Here is a 23,049-nt window from a genome sequence, read left to right on the forward strand (position 1 = left end):
CTTTCCGCCTGGCACTCTGGCAGCTGTCCAGGAGCCGGAGGAAAAATATCCTGTGTCTGGAACACGGACCTGAGCATCTGAGAAAAAGACACTGCGGGTTCTGTCTTTAGCCCTTCGATTTATTCAATATGATTAATAGCAATTGTTACTAGAACTGCAAGGTGTGTAAAATGAAAATAAATTCCATAAATGTCAGCAACATCCGAAACAATGTGAAAGTGCTACCCCCTCTTAATAAATTAATTGGCCTCATTATGGGGTTTAATTGGTCACAAGCACAGTTCAGTTCCTGCGCGTCTGAGCGATGCAGGGTGGCAGCCCTGCAGGAACAGGCTGGCTTGGCCACTGGGACTCGGCTGTCGGCTCTCAAGAGCTGGGCCAGTGCTGCATCTCTGACCCGCTGACTTTGCACAGAGCTGCGGAGGTCTACATAAACGCTTGATGGAAGAGGGATCTGCTAACATCGCACATGCTTATAGGGTTAAATCTGCTTTTAACTTCATTTATGACTCTTCTTCATAAACCGCAGTGTTGAGCTTTTGGTTCGAGTAACCTTACACTCTCAGACACGGCTTCCTATGCAACAGAACACGATACACCTGCGGATTGTGCTCACACAGCGGCTTGTTGTGGTCCAGCGGTATGGCCTCACACACTATAGGATACAGGACGAGGCTGAGATGCAGAGAAGGATGCAGGACGGGAGACCACAGCACGTCTGCCACCGCAGGACACAAATAACAAAACCCAAACCACAGCAACAGGAACTACAGCTGGCCGGCCTTCCTCAGAGGTCCTTCCCTGCGTCCGAGCAGCAGGAGGCGGCTCTCCAGCTCAAGACATGACGCCCCTCACTGCAAACGATGTGTTTCATCCCAGGGCCGGCTCTCACTCTTTCTTTCCTGCCTCAGGGGCGACGCGGCTCAGAGGCTGCTGGGGCTGCAAGCCCTGCGGAGACTTACACAGACATGGCGACACTCATCTGGGCTTTTCGAAATGTGGCCGCAGGTGTTTCTGCTCGAAAACGGCAAGTGCTGTACGCTGGGAGTGCAGAGCCGGTGTCTGGTGTGTTGGCCTCGCTGCGCCATTGTGCTTCGTGTTAACGACTTGCTGTCGGTACAGAAACGTTGATTCTGCTTTTGTGGTTGTGTAAACCGAGCTACATAGATCTATTCATTTGATCATTTCTTTTAAGATTTCTCTTCGAAATTCCCATGCTTTTTCACCAACAGACCAACAGAAAGTGATTGAATGTATTGATTTCCACTGTCTTTGTATGGACTCGTTACAATGCCTTTCAATGCCCCTTCAGGTTATTGAGAAAGCTATTTACCAGGGTGTGCAAAAACATTTCTCCTGGTTCCAGTCCCTTTTTATTTGACAAATGTTTGGTCAGACCAGCTGCTAGCCTGCAGCAGGTAAACATGTCAACAGAGATAAAATTGGATGTGGCGTCAACAACGCTGAGAAGTCTCCACATCCGCAAGCTATACACCACGATAGTTAGCTCACGTTTTCTGGGAATCACTGTAGGTTTCTGTGAAGATGCCAGTGTAGTTACAGAATTCCCAGTAAGAGAGAAAGGAAATGCGTTCCAGTTAAGGGTGAACAGAAAAGCAGTGAACTGCAAGGTGTCAGGGAATACACATGTAGCTTCTTTACCCCGCATTCTGCTCGAAAAGAAAGCTTTGCAGAAGCAAAGCTATTTATTGTGCAGCCTGTGGAGTCAGCTGGTTTCGGAGGCAGTGGATGCATCACATCCGTTTGAAAACAAGAATCCCTTTGACTTGTTCCTCCTGCTCTCCTGGAAGCCTGATTCTCATGTCAAGAGCTGAGGGAAAGTCGGGCAGTGGAGCTGCTGAAGGGGTCCTGTTGATACATCTGAAAACTCCTGGAGTCCTGTGCTCGGAGAAAGAAGGGAGCCAACTTGGCTTCATGTGGATGTCCTCCACACTGGCATAACAACATAGTGCCAGCAGCCATATCACCCTGGACGGGAGACTCCTATGAAAGCGCCCCCAACTGGCCTCACTAATACCTCTTCCAGCAGCAACCTTAGCTTTCCCAGGTGGTCTCCCATCCAGGTACTGACCAGGCTCACACTGCTGAGCTGCAGTGGGCTGCCAGTTTTGAACAGCAGAGTGATAGAGCTGATCTGATACCTTTCCTCTACTGTCCCATAAATGTGCTAATTGGCAATCAAAACAAGTCATTGCTGAGAGCTGCAAAGTTTATTCAGCAAATTTGACTAACACTGAGTTAAAACAAGGGAATTAACACAATGAGTGTGTGATAAGGAATTCAATAATTCAGAAAGAGCTACTCTCTGTAGCCTCTATTTCAGTTTCGTCTTTGGGCTCGTAAAGGGCATGGAAGACAAACGCATTGTCTGGGAAGAGCTGGATTAACAATGTGATGTGAAGGACAGAGATGGCCTCACAGCTAGGACCCACACCACACAACAGAGAAAGCCAATCGCTCCACAGATTCAGACAGCACTTTTTTCTCTTTCTCAGGAAAAAGCTTGAGCTGAGTGTTCGGAGGACATTTCTAAAGAGCACAGAAGCAGCAGATGTTCTCCCGCGGCCCGGTCCCTGACTCTACGTCCCGCTGGGAAACTGGGAGCGGTTTCCTGTGTGTGTTGGAGCGGGACTGGGAAAGGCTCAGGGCAGCAGAGCACCCCTTGAGCAGGGAGGCGCTGGCTCCAGCTCCAGCTTACTGACCTTCCCGTTGGTTAACAGGGAATTTACCGGGATGCCTCCGACAGTGGCGGATTCCCCGGGGGCCAAGTTCCTTGAGATGTGACCGGCTACGCTCGGCCTCGACCGGCACGGGAATCCAAACGCCCCGCGGATCTGTGAGAACAGGCGCGAGCGCCGGTGTCTCCTACCAGGATGAGCGACAGCAGCACAGCTTCACTGAGCTGCAAACGCAGCAGTCACGGCATCCCCTCTCTGTGCATCGAATAGCAGGCAAGGCTGGGGGAAGGTGCTCATCACCCCGGGGTTGTCTGTTGAGGGTTCGGAGTGAGCCAGTGTCTGTGCCGGGGTTCTCACTAGAAACTCCTGTGCTGCAAGATGATGGGAGATGTTGTTTCCAGGCAGTAAGCTGGTCAAATGCAGGCCCTGTCCGACAGGCACAGTATGGAATTTAAAAGCCAGTATCCCGGCCAGTGCCAGCCAGCTTCACCTCTATAGATTGGTCTGGTACCAGGTAGCTCGCTGTGATTACATGAGCTCAGTCACGGCTCTCGGCCGCCGGCCAACATTTTTTGTAAGTCTTTTTAAATCATCCACGGCTTAGGATTTAAGACTGTGTGTCATTAAGATAATATGTTGTTGAAAACTAAAGTATTGCCTTATTCCAACTGTCCAAACATGAATAAACACAGGCACTTATTACAAGGCAGGCAGCGAGCTTCGTGAAGCAATGGAACACTGTAATTATATGGAATTTCCTTTCTCTCTTTTGGCCTCCCGAACTGAGCTGTGGTATTTTACAAAATGTCACATATGTTGGCTCAGCTTATATCCTTTCTAAACGATCTGGGGTTAGTTTTATGGTCTCAGCTTACTGGCACGAGGAGTGTTGGGCAAAGCTTTGACATTACAGCTGATGGTTCAGATTTCGATTAGCGAGCTGTGATAGGAGAGACCTCTGCATCACTGCCTCGATGTCATGGTTATCAAGTGAAGGTGCATTTAGTGTGAATGTACATGACATAATGAGCCCTCTCTGGCCTTCTACAGCCACACAGACTTAACAGTGTAGATCTCTCGGTGTTCTAGACTGCAGAAAGCAGAAAGCTGCTCCACTCCAGGGTTTCTGTGGCAGGAGGCTGTAATTTTCCTTGAACACCCCATTGCTTCTGTCATTTTGATTAGTTCTGCAGATGAAGTCAGACCGTTTTAAATTAAAATAACAGAAAACTGTCAAAACAGACAAATTATCAAGTGTTTAATTTCATTGATGGCTTTAATGTGCCACACATGCTGTTCGTTAAATAAAAAAGAAAGAGGGAGAGAGCACAAGCCTAGACAGTCAACTTTCTCTAGGCTGGGTGCTGTTCATCTTCACACAATAAGTGCAAGAGCAGAATGTAAGAAGTCTTGCAATATCTGAGTTCATCACGCTGTTCCCCCTGAGAGGAAGCTGAGCTGGCAGAATCTCATATTCTGCAATGAAATGAACACTGAACAATTTCTCAGAAATACACACTGTGCTTTTTGCTTCGATTGATTTAATTGAAGGCACGTTTGCACAAATAATAGGCTGTTATAATCATTTGTTTGGTGCATGTCGAGCTCCACGTGTGCCCCACGTATACCTTTCTCCATCTCAATACTTCTGAATAATAGATCCTCTGAGATAAAGATGCAGTATACAATCCTAAGTCAACTTCATTCAACTTCTAAGCCATCTTGTGCCAAAGGAAAAAGAACTGGTGTGTTTTGTTGGCGGAGGTTTCAATTCAAAGGAATACACAGTCAACTGAGCAAGCAATCTCTTTCCTTCCACAAGCACATGGCTGAGCTCCGGTCTGCCAGAATCCGGGACAGCCGTGCAGCTCTGACACACTGAAGAGCCCCACTGCTGCCGAAACACCTCTCATCTGGAAACAGGTACGGAAAGAAGGGTGAACTTTCCAGGAAAAAAGGCAGCCGGTGCTTTTGAATTAATGGTAAACTAATGCTGGATTTGCCTTCTCCTCAAATAATCATAAAGGCTGAGGCTGTAGGTGGCTAAAGGTATGCAGAAGCACAACAAGGGCAGTGTGGACAAGGGAGTATAGAATTATGCAGTATGATATGAATACTATATATAATACAAGCTGTGCTATTTCAGGCACTTTGTCCCACATAATAAAGTAACTATTTGGACAAAGGAGCTCAAAGTTTCACACACTTGTGTAATAAACTTTTCAACATTAAATGTGGTCTCTTAGGGTTAAAAAATGGTGCCTCTTTCTGCAGAATATTATTTCATCATCTGCCTAGACTTAAAACAACACGAGCTATGGACTCTATACTGTATATGACACTGGAGCATGAAAACAACTCACCTGTCGTCACGACATGGCAAAAATGTCAAAAATGAAGGTGCACAACAAGACATTCTTTTCACTGTGCCAGGATCCTCCTGACCTCAGGAATTTGTCTTCACTTTCAACAGAACCTGAGAGGGATCTTTAAATATGAAGCTTTGCAAAGCTATCATTTTCTCCTGGCACTGTGGGTACATCTGTAATGACATTCGACAGCGGAGTACGTCTGCCAATAAAGGCTCTAAATGCAGCCAATCACTCCACAGCAATCATGTGTAATTAAAAGCAAATATTTGCTGGGGAACAGCTTACTCTATTAGACAACTAATTACAGAATGGAGGCAAACATACCAGTATGGGGTACAGAGCAGTTTGCATTTGGAAAATTGGAAAGCCCAGAAATAATTGTAGTCTTATCATTCCTTTTATTCCTCTTGTGTCTTTAATTCAGTCCAAGTTATCTGTTTTGAGGTGGATCATGACAAAGCAGAAATCCTTGCCTGTGTTTTTGAGCTGCAGAGTGGACATCTTCTGCTGTCCCTGGCATGTGTGCGTCTCTCCTGACTCTGCTAGCTTTGCTGTGGTTTACCAAGGGAACGAGCTGACAGTGGACAAGCAGACAGCTGTGGGCTAGAGCATGGTGTCCGCTGTGGGATATGCCTGCTACAAACACAGTAAAACCGTGAGAGAGCTGCAAAGACACCATTTGCTTTTACTATTGTAATACTGTATGTCCACAAGGGCTAGCCCTGTCACTCCGTCACTGACCTTAACAAGCCTCTTGTTCCTCTTGAGTGGAAACAGTGCCGGTCTGACATCTTCTGGACTCTTTGCTGATTTTATCCTTATATATATATTATTGTTGTTGTTTAAACACATGTATCATTGGTATTTTGGCTTTTCTCCACGTATGGATGAAACCCACTCAGCACTGCTCCAGCCCATTAGGAAACAGAGCTGCCCAATCCATGTCTAACATTTTGAATGCAACGGTGGCAGTCCTCCGCAGGTGCTTATGTATGGCAATACACAGAGATGCCCTTCCACAGCCCTGCACAGAACCCCACCACCACAGAAGGGCTTTGCTGCAGAAACGCAGAAGCACACATGGATCTTTTCTTCCAGCTTCACTCGGGGCAGAGCACACGTGAATCTCGCTGAGTTTGTCTTCTAGTGCTGCCAGAGCAGTTGCACTGACCTCTGTGCCCTTTACTTTAGTTATTTAAGATCTGATTTATTGACGCTGAGAGGCTTAGTTGAAGCTACTCCGCAACGTTGTGAAACAGGGCCTGCAGCTTTCCAGTCAAAGGCGGACATAAAACACCATGAGAAGACAGCATGTCATGAGCTCTTTGTCCACACCTCCCTCCCCATGTAATTTCATCAATACACACCCGAATATGGCTGCATTAGAATGATATATAAGGGCTGGGCACCGGCAGTGAGCTGTCAGTTTGAATGGGAGCTGCTCACTTACAGAACATCCTGCTCCCCTCCGTCTCCAGCAGCCAGAGGCAGTAACTGGTTCAGTCTCCCCGCTGTAGCTGCTCTGCTCCTGTCCCCTGGATGCTACATCCTGGCTCTGACAGTCCTTTCCAGCATATCCGATTCATTCCAGTGGGGTATACTTTGCATTTACAACTGTGGGAATATCTGTTTTTTTTTTACAGAAATGCTGGTTGTTCTGTCCAACAGAAAAGACAACAATGACCAGTAACTAATTATAATGGACCCAGCGCAGATCTGAGCTTTGCCACTGTGAAGAATACAATATTCCTGACCCTTTGCAAGCACTGAACCCATAACATGATGTCCAAGTCCTCCTTTTGAATCCTGAGCAGATTGGACCCTGCAGAGAAAATGCTCAGGCACATGAACACCTTTCTTTCTCTTTATCCTCCTGTTTGCTGCCGTGAGTTTTGATTTGGTCACAGGCCTAATAAAGAGAATGAAACTGAGCAGCAGGAGTCTGCTCGGGCTCTGTGAGCACACTTCGCCCTGGATCCAGAGACACTCCTCTAATATAAACATGAAGCAAAGAAAAGGTCTTGTTTTCCTTATTTAATCACCATCATCGGGCCACAGGAAGCTTGGCAGGCCTGTGTCAGTTACACCCATTCTTTTTGCTGGATTAAAATATCTCGCGGTCGTTACAAACCCACATTCTTCATCCGCCACGGAAGGGAAACCACACTCTGCATTGCAGGCACCCTCATTTTCACACTGCGAAAAACTGCCTTTTTCTTCCCTTTACGTGAGCAGCAGCACTGCTGGGGCTGACCTCAGAAGTGCCTTTTCTAAAATACATGAACAGCGCAGGGGATCCTCCACACAGCACTCACCCCACCATCCCTCGGGGCTGGCGGTCACTCCTGTGGCGTCAGTGGGCCGCGGTCACTCCTGTGGCGTCAGTGGGCCGCGGTCACTCCTGTGGCGTCAGTGGGCCGAGTTCACGGCTGGAACCCTCCACCTGCGGCACAAGCGCCACTGCGGTCCTGGGGCCGAGTACAGGAACACACGCCTGTAGTTACCGTCGCCGGGGCAGGACTTCCTGTCTTGCTTGACGGCTGCGGTCCGCAGCGGGACAAGGGCGATTTTCGAGATGGGTGATTCAATTTTGGTGGCGCTGTGTTCTTGGGGTTCTGTGACCCCCCCCACGGGGGCAGTGGGGATCAGCGCTGAATTCCACATCCTGGTTCAGAACTTGGGGTCACCGGCCCACGTCCACGCCGCAGTCCCCCCTTCCTCGTGCAGTACTGACCCCACGGCTGGGCAGGCCCTGTCTGCGCCTGGCCAGGGGACGACGCATCTCTTTCACTCCCGGAGGTAATAGCAGTATATCTCCATGTGCCTCGGCGGTCTGTGGACATACTGTATACACAGAAGGAACCAAGTGGCTAACCTTGTTATGCTCTAGGTTGGAGATATAGGTGTTCGATGAGATCACAATTTCAAGGCAGGTGCGGCTTTGGGTCACCCAGTAACACCGGCGAAAATGGGGAACTTGACCGCACTGTCGACACAAGGGACACCCCACCTTTGCAGTGCGCCCCGTCACGTTCGTACAGCCGGCTCCGGAGCCATCAGACTGATCCTGCCAATTTCCAGCTCAATAATGTAGGGGCCTGCTGGAGAAAATATCTGTGTTGGAGCAGATTAGATAGGGCGGATGTCTGGGCAGTCCTGCTTGATTGTTTTTTTGTTTTGCGTAATGTTAGTTGAATAATCAATACTTACACACACTTAATTTAAAAGGTGCGCACTTGTATTTAATTTTCTTTTTCCCTGCTGTTTTCCACAGAAGAAGAAAGCAATAAACAAAGATAATTTTTTTACGTAAGAATTTCATAACCAGTGTGCCTAATCCCCAGATGCCTCTCTGTCCTTTTACACAGAATCACTCTGGCTGCTGCTCTTGAAGAGAAGCCTGCCCACTCTCATCAGGGGATTGCGTATCTTCAGAAGGTCTGTGCTTCAATTACTGTATCCCACTGGTACAGTACCATCTGAGGCTTCAATAAAAATCTACAGAAAAGAGATAGCTGCACAGGTCCACACGGAGTCTTTTCATGTGGTTTCACTGATCACACAATAAGAAAACCCTTAGAAGAAATGACCCATTCCTAAAACAAAACACCTATATGAAGCTGAAGATAAATTGTGCAACCCCAAAAAAGGATACAGTGTGTATTTTTATATTGTCTATATGTGGTTCTTGAAGGAAACATCTGTCAAGACCAATTCATATCTTCATTTCTGCTTTCCAAAAAGAAATGAAACAGAGAGAATTATTAGTACAGCTACATTGTGAAACGCAGTGAAGTGTGGGACTTTACCCTAAAGTAATATTTTCTTCTGGTGTATTTTACTAGCAACAACAACAAAAAAAAACAAATTGAGACCATATTGTCTTCTGGTTTCCATTAAGGGCAAAAAAAAATGGTTGAAGTTCTTAAGATTCTTCAGTTTTCCCCTCCACTTGATCACAAAGGGCAGAAACACACACATGTGCCCAAACCAACAAACATGCCCACATGCATATAAAAGAAAAACAGCATAATGTTCAATATTTCATGTGGTTGCTCAGTATAATTAGCTGCAAAGGGAGTGGACTCAACACACACCAGAGGAAAAATCTGCTTGCAGGGCTTAAAGTGTGTTAATGTCAGGTCTACTGAGATCAGAGAGGATCTCCAGATACGCAGCGGCTCTCAAGCTCAACTCTGGAACAAAAACCTTTCTTGCCCACTGAAATACAAAGACGGGGATAACACGCCAGCAGCAAGAATTTGCTAAAAAGGATGTTTTAATTTGTGTTAAGCATTTTTTAAATTTGATCTGCTAGACGTTTTAAGTCACAAATTCCTATCGGGCAAATTATTTATTCAATCAAGCTCTCAATTAAGCGGCCGAGAGCAAAAAGCAGAAGACACTGGGACCCAGAGGACCCGGAGGGCCCAGGGGTGCAATTTTAAAGGGCTGGGGTTCCATTTGGAAACAAGAAATGGCTTATTGATTGGCACGAACCCGGACACAGCCGTTATTGATCTTTGCCTGTGGGCTCCGAGAGGCGTCACGTGAGCCTGCAGGAGCCTCTGTGAGCAGCAGTGATTGGTTCAACCACATCCATGTGTTGGGGCTGCTGTCTGTGACCCACAGGTGTTCTGGCTTTGGCGCAACACAAGAATGTTATTATTCCCCATGTATCCCCCGCCTTACTCCCGACAAATTGAAAACGAAATCGGAACAGGGTGCCCTGGGCCGGGAGACAAGCTGCGGTGGAAACGCTTGAGGAAGACTGGCGTGCCTCCCGTCCCCACCGGTCAGGTCTGCCTCTTTCAGACTCCCAGGGACGTTTTTAAAGGCTGAAGCACACAGGGCAGCTTGCACCCCTCCTGCTGCGGTTGCCTCTTCTGCTCTGTGGCTTGCTTGCTGCTCTTTTGCCGCCAGCCAGCCAGTGCCCTTTAAAAGCGCTCTGTTGCTGTGATCAGCGGAGGCAGTGCCGTGCGCACGAGTCCCTAATTACTCTGCTGCTTTGTGTGCAGACAAACACAACACTCACACAGCCCTGCTGCTTCGACTGGGGAGCCTCAGTCAGTACCCAACAAGCAGCACAACGTCTGAACCTGTCTCCGACCTCCCTGGCGCCGCTGGACCCCTGGCGCGAGCCGGGGTGTGTCTGTCGTGTGCGGCTGAGGCCGAGCCCGAGCTGAAGCCCGTCACTCCTCTCCGCCAGCTGCGGCCCGCTGGCAGGATGAGCGATCTCCGCGCAGGTTCGCCCCCAGGCTGTGGCCCTGCAGGTCCTCGCTGGGCTTTCCCAGCAACAGCGGTCGCCAAGAAGCCGCAGCGATGTGGTGCTCCGGTGCAGCTGGAACGGCCTGGCTGAGCCACCTCTGAGCACGTGGAGTTCCTGGTGCCCCTGTGATGTACCTGCAGAATTTCCTGCTGTGCACAAGTGTACAATTAGACTTCGTAGCACAACACCTCGGGCATTGAAGCATGTCCATTTTCGAGTCCATGGTTCAGGTAATGGACAGCCTGTTTTTGGCCACTTTTATTTTAAGCAGCCGAACTAAGAAACAAAGAACTACAAGGAAAACCAGAGAGAAGATTTAAAATTCAGCCTGGCTGATAAACAGTATCTTTGCGTTCTTCACGGCCAGCACCATTCTGTTCAGCTGTGTACTTCCTTTTATCAGCTCTTTCCAATAAAAAATAGCTTGATCCTTCGAAAATCATACAAGCAGAAGATAAACAATTTTAAAATCAGATCAAGATCATTAATGAGTGGGATGGGGATATGATATCAATTTAATTTGCAAACATTGGAGCACATTGAGTTTGCATCAAAGTCTTGTCTAATTTTAGATCAAATATAGACATTGTTCTCATTCAGCGCATTTTAAACAAAAAGAAAGCTACTTCACTTTTTCTCTTTAATAAAGGATTTTGCATCAGGGTTTGTAATTGTAAGGCCACATGGGAGTTTAAATGCTTTCAGCTCATGCTAAAGTAGGTCAATGCAGTACTGCCATCTGGATAAACTTAGTAAGTAGATATACACAATCACAGATGTGTTTTTTTCATTTTGAAGAGCTAAATACAAAAAATATGGACTTATTTCACCTTGAGCCCTTTAGATGGCAGATTATTTTAATCAACATTGCAGACACAGTAAAGTGACAGTCACCCACACCTGCATAGGCTGCAATATGCAGCATCTAAAAGATTTCTTAATAATTAAGAATAATTGCAATTATACTTTTATAACACACAAATTATCCAAGCACATACTATAAGTACTGCACATGAAGATTGATAGAAATGGGGATTTGTCCTTGAACAGTGCATACAGATTCCTTAGTGAGAAACCCGTGTTAGTTTGCTTTCCTGTGTTTTTTTTTACTGCACCTTCAAACAGCTTGTCTGTTTTTCTGTCGGGTGCTTAGCTTACTGTGGAGCTACACATTGCAATATAGCAGCTTGTCTGAATCAGTCAGGCTTGACATGGCTTTGATCCCAGTTCTGGATTCCGGACTGCGAGAAAGACGATCACGTGGGCATGGTGGGCCACATGGCCTCCTGTCATCTGAGGCCTTTCTGATGCTCGAATTTGTAAAACAAACAGCTGTGGAAACTACTGGAACTGCATTACCTGCCAGCAATGAGCAATGACAGAGCTGCATAACACTGTCTTGACAATAGATCATAAGAAAGCACAGAACATTTGACACTATAGTTTGACAATAAATATTTGCTGTAGTGTTGCTTAAGTGCTACAGTACACATATTTAATACAGCAGACATGTGTTTTAGGATTAATACCTCAGTGGTTATATTACAATTACATTAGGTTTTAAAAGCACTTTCTTTCTGGGGCGACGTCATTATATTTAAAAGGAATTTGTAAATTGCAAAGTGACCGGAGCAGAATTACTCATCCAAACAGTGGAGGTGGCAGGTGGAGGGACTCTGGGTGTTGATATTATTTAGAGGCCACTGGCGGGTTTCGCAGTGCCTTTTTAAGAACACATGTCTCTGAAACAAAGGTTCTCTTTTTCAGCTGTATTCTGCATTGTGCCAAATTACTCTAGAAGGATATAGTTGTGTTTTCTGGCTACCTAATTTTGCCCTGGTTAACCTCAGGCACATAATGACTTCCTTATCCCTCAGGATGTGACTCAAAAACGATTATATCCCTGAATAAAATCAGCGAGAGCCACACCCAGGTGCTTATCAGTGTTTAAGGAACCCCTAACCCACCCCAAGCTCCCTGGACACGGTCACAAAGGACAGGTCATGCCAAAGCTTCCTGTGCATGAAGAGCAGTTCAGGAAGAAGAATATTAATTTACACACAGCACACACATTCGCTCAGATACAGCCTGTAGTCAGACATGAACGGATCTTCTGTTCTGTGTAAAATAAGCAAAGTAAGGAACGTACAGAGCACTAAAAGCCAAATTCACATTCTACGATGATATTAAAAGACGCAATAAACTGAACAACAAAAATAATTTAGTTGCATTTCCATGTGTTCCCTTACTCCAGATTAATTCATGGCATGTGGCACGAACAGTGTGCTCCTCTCTGTCCGTCCCTGTAGGTGGGGGAAACGGTCACAGCGTGACATACAGACACAGAGTGAATGACATATTGCGTGATGCCTGGTTTGAGTAGCTCTCATTGCTGGTGAGCTGGTAAAGCCCCAGCCTCTCTCTCCATGACGGCGGTGTCTGGCCAGAGGGTCAGGAGTTCTGTTCCTGCAGGGCAGTCTGGGACGGCAGCTGTCCCTCTCTGCCTGTGCCTTCCTGCCCTTATGGACCACTGTCCAGGTCGCCAGTGGGGGGCCGGCCAGGCTGCCAGCCAGCTCAGAGGAGCGCTGACCTCCTGACCCCTGTGTGCGGAGGCTTTACAAAACCAACTGGTCCCGCTAACACCACTTCCACCAGCAGCCTTAGCTTTCCCAGGAGTCTCCCGTCCAGGTACTGCCCAGGCTCACCCTGCTGAGCTCCAGTGGGCTGCCAGCTGTGAATTACAGGGTGCTGTAGCTGCTGGCTCACACTGGGGTCAGAAAGGGCTCTTAAACATGCAGGGAGGAGACTGTATTCGTTCCTCTTACAGCAGAAGTTCTTAAACCCCTTCTTAGTTCTTAAATCACAATACTTTGGATCAAACTGCTGGCAAGGTACACCCAATCCTCGATTTCAGAAAACACCTGGTTAACAGATTTTCACTCTAACAAAGTTTCTGTTTTCATACCTGTTTTTCGCATTTAGGAAGAGATTTTCGCCAGGATGAAGACAAGTCGTTCAGCCAAAAAAGAATGCCCCCTCCTCATAGCATGACCTCCCAGTACACAGCCTCCCACAACACAGGCCCCCAGCTGTCTGCGCTCCAAGACCTTTTACGTTTTATTTATCTTGTCTATTTATCATTTCAACTACTTTACTATGATAAATATTCACTATCATAAACAAGCAATAGTATCCTTACTTTGGCAGTCAGATGTTCTGTTAGGGCGAAAATAAGTACTGCTGGGTGATTTTCCACACTTTGGGTAAGGAGCGGGGGTATTTACACTAAGTCATGGCAATTTGCTTTCCGATTTACAGTTTTCAAGGAATGAATTACATCTGTAAATCGAGGGATGGGTGTATTACCTGAGAAGGGCTGTAAACGAGAGGCCCACTGTGGCCCATGAAGTTAGTAATGAATCGATCAGAGGATCTTACCCAGCCCCTTCTTGGAAGAAGCCCAGATGGGACCTCTATGGCTGGGCTGCTTGTTCCAGACTCCCGCCACCCTTCATGTAAGGAAGTGCCTCCGGTTCTGTTTTAAACACACCTTCCTGTAGTTTTTTCTATACTTCGATTTGGCCTTTGCTGTGGATTCTGTAGATGTCCACAGGGCTGACTTAATCAATAAACCTTAGGGACATAAGTAATTGGATTAGCTGCCTTTGCAGTCTCCACTGTTTAAGGCTAAAAAGGTTTGTCCTTTAACCCGTGAGTCTAAAATAATGTTTCTGGCAGTTCTACCACGGACTGAGTAGCAATACATTTTTGTAATGTGGTAACCAAAATTGTTTATGATATTCTCAAAAAGATCTAAGGATTTTTTTTAATGTAATATCCTATGAAAACTGTATGCTTTTAACGATGCAATATATTGTACATTGTTTTTGCCTTTTCATTGCTTAGCATTACTTATCCAAATAATAATATCTAAAATATTACGTACATTTATAATATGTGTTTTCACAACCAACACATGATATAAGTTGTCTACATTAAATGTCTTCAGTCAAATGTTTGGCCACATGATCTTGAATGTTTCTTTTGAATTTGTCTAATTCATTCTGTAAAGCGCTTTGAGAAGCCACCTTTAAAGGCGCTATATAAAATAAAGTTTATTATTATTATTGTCTAATTATTGTCTTTCTGATTTTCCTCCAAAGATTTAGACAAAACCAAAAAAAAATGCACTACTGTCACTGTAAAGTCGATTGTTTTGAAGCATACTTTATTCTTGCAAAAAAAGGCAGTACTGTGACTTACTTTTCCATGCTTGTAGAAAATCATATATAATGTAAGCAACATAAACAACGCTGTCAAAAAAACGAATTAGATTGTAAAAAAAACATTGATTAGATTGTTTTTTGATAAGGTGTTTCGTTTTCCTGAAACTGAATGTGCAAAATCGAACCAGTTGCACAGCCAGCTTACTGTAGCAGATTACAGGTTGCCGTTAGCTCGTTTTTACATCTTTTACTGCACTTTCATAAAAAATAGCTCTACGCTTGTGAAGAAAGCGCTCTGATACCCGGGCAACGTAAGAAGAGGCAAGACTGTATTATTTACACTTCCTGTAAGAGTGTAAACCACAGGCCTGGAGCTTTAAAATAACTTCACTTGCTTACAAAAACAAACAATATCCTGGATTTGAGCGATTTTTCTTCCTCTTAGTGCCCTGCGCTTGCAGATTCACATCTGTGGTTAGTGTCTGAAACAAAAGGTGTTATTTGTGAGGAGGTTTTCACAGGCGCCTGCTACCGAAGGCCCAGGATCGAGTGACTGGCCCCTGTGGGACTGCACTCCCGAGAGTGTGAAGACTCACAGGGTGGCGTTGCCATGGCGCAAACAGTCAACCTCTTGTTTTCAAACAGCGGCTGCGTTCAGATTCAGAAAGCCCCCGATTTTCCTTTCCACACAAAAGACACACACGCGCGCACGCCCTCACTCACACACACACACAGACACTCACACAATCACACACAGACACACTCACACAAACACAGACACACACACTCAGACACAGACACTCACACACACAGACACACACTCACACAGACACAGACACACACACAGACACACTCACACACTCTCACACAGATACACACACAGACACACTCACACACACTCAGACACAGACACTCACTCACACAGACACAGACACACACACAGACACACTCACACACACTCTCACACAGATACACACACAGACACACTCACACACACTCTCACACAGACACACACACACTCAGACACACTCACACACACTCTCACACACTCACACACACTCACACTCACACACCCACACGCACACACGCCCACACACTCACACACACACACTCACACACCCACAGACACAGACACTCACACCCACACACACGCACGCACACGCTCTCACACACAGAGACACACACACACACTCACACACACCCACACACACGGGTGCAGAGCACATGTCGGAGGTGGCGAACAGCTGGGCGTCGCTATGGCTGGGGAGCCAGCGCGGTCCGGACTGCTCCCTAGGGCGTCTGACTCGGCGCGGCCCGAGAGGCCCGGGTGGCGCAGGAAGCCTCTGGCCGGCTCGGCGCGGTGCAGGAGGCCGCAGCCCTGCTCCTCCAGGCCACGGAGAGGACCCTCCTGCTGGGCCTGCGGGGATCTGCGTCCCTGCTCCGATTCCTGAGACGGAGGGCGCGAGTGGTACACGGGGGGTGGGGGCTGACATTACCCAGCAGCCTTGGGGTTTTCAGGGAGACCCACAGCCAACAGGACGAAAAGGTACCTGGCGGAAAAAAACTTGCATAGCAAATTAATAATAATAACACGGTTTTATTTATAAATCACCTTTATGAACTCAAGGCCACTGTGCATAGTAATTAAGAAAAGAGGAAAACACAGCCCATCAAAGCAAAGCACTCTGTCCGGTCCCGCGTGTGGTGATGACCACGATGACCAGAGAATGACCCCGGAGCGGCCCAGAGAGAGACCCCTGTGTGGCGTCCGCGGAGCACGGGGTCCCGTGAAGGTCTGCACGGGCGCGCTGAAGAATGAGATGGCTACGAAGGCTCCCTTTTCCCCACTGCTGTCCCAGTGCCCTCTATGCCAGCACGCACCCCCAGTCCAGCCACACCGGGACCACGCTGCAGATTTGGGGGGGGCAGGGCTGTCAATCAGATGAGCTCTTAAGCTTTTGTTCTGAAAACATATTGTTGATTGTTTGATCAGCTTCAGGGGTGTAAATAATCTCTGCTCTGATTTCAGCACACCTGTACAGAGGGGTGTGGGGTCTCTGATGTCACCGATGTGGCGACTGCGGCTCGATCCCGGGCTCCCAGCACACACAGTGCCCCCCGGCCAGGGCACAGCCTCTGCTCAGCAGGCTCTCACGCCGTCTGGATTTCAGAGGGGGCGACGCCAGCCCTGTAGCTGTAGCTGGCGCAGTGCACTGAGCCCTGATCCTCACAGTCCGGCCCCAAGCGCAGAGCCGCCTGGTACAGCCCAGGGCCCGGGGGTCACCGCCACCTCCTGCTCGGTTAGATATCGCCACCTCCCCCAGGAACTAAAACTCTCGCGAAGCTTCGCCTCACCCAGTCCGGAGATCAATTACACGGCCCTCTGTGGATATAGAAAGCAGTCTGGACATTTAAGAACAAAGAAGTAATAAGAAAGATGAGAATGAATTAATAATTGAATGAATAAAAATAATTGCTTACACGTATATAGCACTTTTCTGGACACTCTACTCAATGCTCTTTACAGGTCATGGAGATCCCCTCCACCACCACCAGTGTGCAGCCCCACCTGGATGATGCACCAGTCTGCTCCCCACACACCAGCTCTCAGTGGGGAGGAGAGCAGAGTGATGAAGCCAGTTCAGAGAGGGGGATTATTAGGAGAATGAAAACCTTGCAAAAGTATTCACCCCCTTCTGCTTTTGTTGTGTGACGTGTACGCATTATTTCCAGGCGAACATTTCAATCGAAAACCAACGTGTTTAAAAAAAAACACCCGAAGAAGGCTCCACAGCCGAAACGTTGTTTCCTTTCTTCTCTTTTCAGCAGGGAATAAACCTTTTAACTCGTTTTAACAGGGCGACCACACAATGGCACAGCACTGGGATGGGTGTCAACACTTTCGCCCGGCACCGTATGAGCCTTTGCTTCGCAATTTCAATAAACCACATTCTCGGTGCAGTGCAATTCGGGAAGAGAGAGCAGTTCTTTCCCATAGTCACTGGTGCCCTCGCAATACCTAAAGTCACGGCTGGGGCTGTTCAAAGGCTTGCCCTGCCGTGTTTTTTTTACTGTGCGCGTTGAGACCTCCCTGCCCCCCGATTCTCAAAGGACGGTGCTCCTCTCTTAGGAGACCGTGGGTAGCCTGGAAGGAGCAGTGTAATACACAAACCCCTGATGATGTCAGCTTGTTATTGACTTTCCGAGTCTGAATGACTGAGCAAAGGATTGGGGGTGGAATCTATCTGTCAGGAGCCGGTGCCCAGCCAGGCGAAAAAAAACTCCGCCGGCCGGCCGTGGGGGAAGGGCGATGCGCAGACACCATCCCCTTTCAGAGCTGCGCAGCTTCACGGTATTTTACAGCCTCCTGGGCGCACGATCGGCGAGAGCCGGGTTCGACTTGCAGTGTAACCATTTTTCAAGAGAGGAAATAATGGCGGAACAGATAGGGGTGACGCATACCCCTCCCCCCCCCCACCTCCACCTCCACATACACCATCAGCGCCATCATGCAAACTGTTCAGCCACCCCTCGGTATGAACCAGAAAACGCGTCTCAAGATCACCGATTACATAACGCGTCCACCAGGAAAGGCTTCTCTCTCTCGCCTTGTGCCAAAGCCCCATCCCCCCGACGCGCAGTGGAGGGAAGAGAGATGGTATCCGAAGTTTCTTCACAGGCTGCACAGACAAGTACAAAACCCCCCAACCCCAGAGATAACTCCCCGTTTCCAGTAACTTTCCTCCGCCCTGTCATCCTCATCTTCAGTGGTAGCGTGAACCCCCTGGAGATACGCCTGACTAAGCCCGTCTTTGGCAGCTACAGTGGATTTAAGGAGCCCGATACCCCCTTCGTCACTGTGCTCCGGACACCCTGAGGGTTAGGCGGTGGTTTCAGCCCACAAGGCATCATACTGTATGTCCAGATCTAATGAAACGACGCCACGGTGAAGGCAAACCTAGAAACTTGTGGCAAACTCTTTTGCAATACCGCTTCACCTGATGAGCAGTCAGAATAAAGGGCTCGTATACGTTAATGTTGAGCAGTAATGTATGTAAATTGTTTGTCTCAGTACTGTACACGTCTGGCTTCCAGGTCAGAAGCAGATACGCTCCTAAACTGGAAAAGCTGGAGAGTCACTCAGGGCCTCTGTCTTCTTGCTCACACCAGGAGCAGGAGGGGCAGGATTGCTACCTGCTGTGGGAATCGTTTGTCAGATGTCAGGATTTTGCTCAGGAATTTGTGGATGTGCATATGGGATGACTGCGTGTGCCGAGATGTGATTTTCTAAACATTTTCTTGAGATAAACCTGTTAAAACGTGTACACCGATTTTTAACAACACTAACTGCATCCTAGTCCTAAGCAAGCTGCCCTGCTGTTCCACGAGACTTCTCTCAGGAAGGAAGTTAATTGTTAAAACTAAGAGCTCCCATTATAATGTAAACGAATATGAGGCTCAGTTGATTGAAAAATGAATCTGTGACAATTCTGCATAGATTGTCTGAAACAAGTCACCCACGGGCTCAGAAAACGGGCACAGCTCAGTGCTGAATAATTCAGACGACCTTCTCTGGCAGTGTCCTTAATCTGAATGATCTAGGTTACATTTCTACAGGACCCAAGGCATCTTATCGGTGCGGTCTTCGCAGCCCTGTGAGAGTTCACTGCCCTGCCCATTAAACAGCCAGTAATAAGATTAAGAGTGGTGCTGGTCCAGCCCCTGGTGTAGACACGGCGGCTCAGGACAGCAAATATTTTGGTTGCATTCCCGACAGCTATTCCTACTCCCACAGATTTAGGACTGGAGTATTTTAAAGGCAGGGTTTCCGAAATGTGAACCACAATTTTCAAGGGTCACAAAGAGAAGGAAATGACCGCAGTGAGTGAAAACCCATTGAGCTGCGAGTCCGCCGTGAGGGCCCGGTGTGGTGCAGCTGCCCGCTGGACTCTGTCACTCGCCCTGCTCCTGGGTTCTGGGAGCGTGCTGCTCTCCCGCACTCTTACTGATCAGGGTTTGTACGACAGCGTTACAACAACAGCAACACTAATAATGCCATCAGCTGCTGGCTGGCAGGCAGGACACCAGTGTGCAGGCCTGAGGGACGTGAATGTCCCCCGTGATGCTACAGAAGTCTCTCGGATGTTGCAGGAGGCTGCCTGTGGACGGGGGGGGCTGTCAGGGCATCTTTCCGGCTCTTTCCTCCTGTCTCCGAGGACACGGCGGGGGATGGGCGTGACGGGGGAGAGTCTCCCTGCCCCCACAGACACGCGAGCAGTGGGACATGGCAGCCACCCCAGCTCCAAGCGGAGATTGTTTCTTAAAGGGGGAACCGAGATTACAAAGGCTGCTGATCACCATTAACAGTTGCGGTTTCGTAGTCTGTCCCCCAGTGCTGGTGTATTTTTGAGTTGTTGTTTTTCTAATTACGCACTTGACATAAAAAAAAACCTTCTACCTTTCTAATCTGTTGGGTTTTTAACGAAAGACCCAGATTTTTTGGGGAGGAATTGGCAACAGCTAGTCTAACCCACTCAGTGGCATGCGACAGTGTCAGGCAGCTCTGCTCCCAGACGAGAGCCCTGCTCGGCGTCTCCCAGTTCTGCCCGTCCTAGGTGCAGCGGTGGACATCCAGCAGTGCACGTCTCTGTCTCAGGTGTCCAGGTACCAGATGTGTTCCCTGAGGGACCCGTGGCCTGGATTGTGCAGAGAAACGACATCGTGTGTTACTTAAACCCGTCTCCAGCGGGGAGGACATGAAAGGCTCTCGATGCAATGAAAAAAATAAGCACGCAAGAGTTTTTTTTTCTCTCTAGAAAGGGTTTCCCGCTTCTAAGCTCGAGAGTAGATAAGTGTGTGAGTTTTAGCAAAACACGCCTCTTCAGCATTCAACCCCCATAGTTTATAATACCATAGACCGTGTTAGACACACAAGTGCAGCACGGGTGTTACGCTCTCTGCTCGAGGTGAGTTCTGTGTGTGTTCTTGCATAATCGAACGTGTGGTCTCGGAGCAGGCCAGGATAAAATTGTCAGCTGGGTTGTCAATCCCAAATCCCTCCTCCTGCTGGGGCTGTTCGCCGAGCTGGGCGCGAGAGGTCTCTTGCAGACAAACAGTGACACGCAGAGAACAGGTAATCCAGTCGTACCTACAGGAGACTAGATACGTAATCATTTCGAAGTGGAGTCTGCTGGCATGTGACACCAGCTCTGCTCACTGGGGGTGAACACAAAGACAATCTGCCCTCCGCTTGAAGTCTGGGTCTCAGCGAAATCTCAGCAGGGAGGAGGCTGTGGAGGCCCTGTGGATCCAGTAGGATCGGTCTGGGAGCTGTAGGTCCAGTGGGACCAGGTGGGAGGCTTTAGGTCCAGAAGGACCAACGGAGGTTCTGTGGGTCCAGCGAGCCCAGTGCTGTCAGGCCAGTTAATGTTCCCATTTTCAGAGGTGCCACCAGTGAATCACTGTTGTGTTTCTGCACTGAAACTCACTTTACCCAGTACCCTGGCCAGGGGACACAGTGAAACTGATACCCAGCGCTAGTGATCCAGTACTGCGGGACACGGCAAGACTGACACTGAGACAACTCAGACTAAACAAATCCAGGCTAATCCGGGGAAGCCTGTGGGCTGGGAACACAGTTGATTGACTGATGGAGGCTGTCAGGCCCGGACGTTAACTGCGGCAGTGCAGCAGGGCCCAGTGCTGGTGTGAAGCCGTTCCAGTAGGGCGCTGCGTCAGCATGCACAGGCTGCAGAGGAACAAATATATTCCCTGCTGAAAAGAGAAGAAAAGAAACATTTCAGCTGTGGAGCCTTTTTCGGGTTAACACTCGTTGACACTCACACCTGAAACATCGTTTCTTTTCTCTTTTCCAGCATGGAGCAAACCTTCAGTTCTTCTCCTGTTAGTGTGAAGCCTCCTTTGTTTGGCTGCATGTTGGATGCAGACATTTCTTCAGAGTTTCAGACAAAGTGCACCGAAAACAGACTGGTAGACGATAAGAGTGCCACACGGAGGAATGGTAGAACTGGTCAGGGAGACGCGGGGATAGGGATTTAGTAGCAACTGGGTAGTCAAGACTTGACCCTCCACCACCAGACGCACGCAGACACAAACACACAACCAGCAGGCCTCGACTCATTTCAGACCTGCACTGAACGGGGTGCTGGCAGCGTGCTAGATGCCAGAAACCAGAAACCGCCCCGCTCACCCACCAGGCGCTGCCCGAATCTAATTCATCACGGAAATCTCACGATGGAAATGAAAAGAAATGAATAGTTTTCCTATTTCTTCTCCCCCCCCTCCTTCATTTTAGGACTTGACAGCGGGGCTCTCTCTCTGGCGCTCGTGTTTTGTTTCGATGCGGTGTGTGGGGGGTGGGGGTGAACTAATACGTTTCCAGGACGGAGTGTAAAGCGACCCCCGCCCCCTCCGTGGCGGAGCCGGCAGACTGGCTCACGCTAGCTCGGTGCGTCTGCACGGCGCGGCCCCAGCGTGCCTAGGCCTGCCCCATTTCTGCCTGGAAGGTCACCCTCCTCTTGCGCTGGAGTGTCTGAAGCCGTTGGCTGCTCCTGAACCGTTTGGCTTTTTCTCTAGTAACAGCCCCTTACCATGTTCCTCAATTTCTCCTCCATCTCTATTTCTTAAAGGTTTTTTTTTAAATGAGATAAAAAAAAAAAATCCAAGAGCCGAGGTAACGCAAAACGGCAAGCGCCACGCCGCGCCTCTCTGGGAATTTAAGTGCCGCCGCCGCCGCCTCCTCCTTCGCTTTCGCCTGGGTTTATAACGCGATATTACGGCCGTATTTTTTGAAAGAAAGGAAGGGGAAAAAAAAACAAAACCACACACACATACACACTCCGGAGAGGAAATTCCACACGGCAGCCCAGGCTCCCCCTGCGTGATCTGGATATTACAGTAAGTGGGCTTCGCCCGGTCGCGGGTGGGACGGGACGGGAGCGGCGGGTCCGAGGGGCGAGTTTCTCGGGGGGGCGACGGCGGCTCCCCGCGCCGGGAGCCGGGCGGGCGGCGTGGGGGGATGGGCGAGTGTGGGTGCCGTGTGTTTCCGCGGCCGTGTCCGCAGGTCCGACTGGTGGACGGCTGTGGGCCGTGGTGGAGGGGCGAGTGCGTGACCTCTGCCCGCCGGTACCGTGTCGTTGTCGTTATCACCGCTTATAAAGACCCCCCCACAACACACAACACACACACACACACTACCCGCCGCCTCCATGTGTAAGAACCCCCCCCCCCCCACACACACACACAAAACGTGTTGAAACGGGCAGCCCGTCAAAAGAGAGCGGTGTATTTCTGTTTCAAATTGAATTTTGTGTTATTTGACGGTGCGTTTTCGACGCGTGGTTTCTGCTCGGTGTGCGGAGACGGCGCGAGCGGCGAGGCCCCGAGGCCGGGGACGGGAAGGGCACGAGGGGAGCCGCGAGGGGTCCTATCACTCACACACACTGTACATAAATACACACTGT

General features: G+C 48.7%; 1 protein-coding gene and 2 long non-coding RNA genes across 4 annotated transcripts in view; 2 read left to right on the top strand and 1 right to left on the bottom strand.

Moving 5' to 3' along the window:
* Positions 1-3,956: 3,956 nt before the first annotated feature.
* LOC148677380 (uncharacterized) lies at positions 3,957-7,239 on the bottom strand. The gene is made up of 2 exons (XR_015930756.1): positions 5,063-7,239; positions 3,957-4,612 (listed from the first exon to the last, which is right to left on the bottom strand). It is a non-coding gene; the product is annotated as an uncharacterized LOC148677380 (long non-coding RNA).
* Positions 7,240-7,305: 66 nt separating this feature from the next.
* On the top strand, positions 7,306-8,923 carry LOC148677381 (uncharacterized). Its single transcript, XR_015930757.1, has 3 exons — positions 7,306-7,437; positions 7,494-7,870; positions 8,440-8,923. It is a non-coding gene; the product is annotated as an uncharacterized LOC148677381 (long non-coding RNA).
* Positions 8,924-22,094: 13,171 nt separating this feature from the next.
* tbl1xr1a (TBL1X/Y related 1a) overlaps positions 22,095-23,049 on the top strand; it is a 61,210-nt gene continuing 60,255 nt past the window's right edge. The window contains exon 1 of one of the 2 annotated variants that reach the window (XM_088621656.1): positions 22,095-22,483. The gene's annotated coding sequence lies outside the window, so the exon portion shown is untranslated. The remainder of the gene's footprint in view (positions 22,484-23,049) is intronic. The other variant, XM_088621658.1, reaches the window with a different exon arrangement.

This window comes from Lepisosteus platostomus, chromosome 2 (assembly GCF_059453375.1).
Source record: "Lepisosteus platostomus isolate fLepPlt1 chromosome 2, fLepPlt1.hap1, whole genome shotgun sequence".
NCBI lineage: Eukaryota > Metazoa > Chordata > Actinopteri > Semionotiformes > Lepisosteidae > Lepisosteus > Lepisosteus platostomus.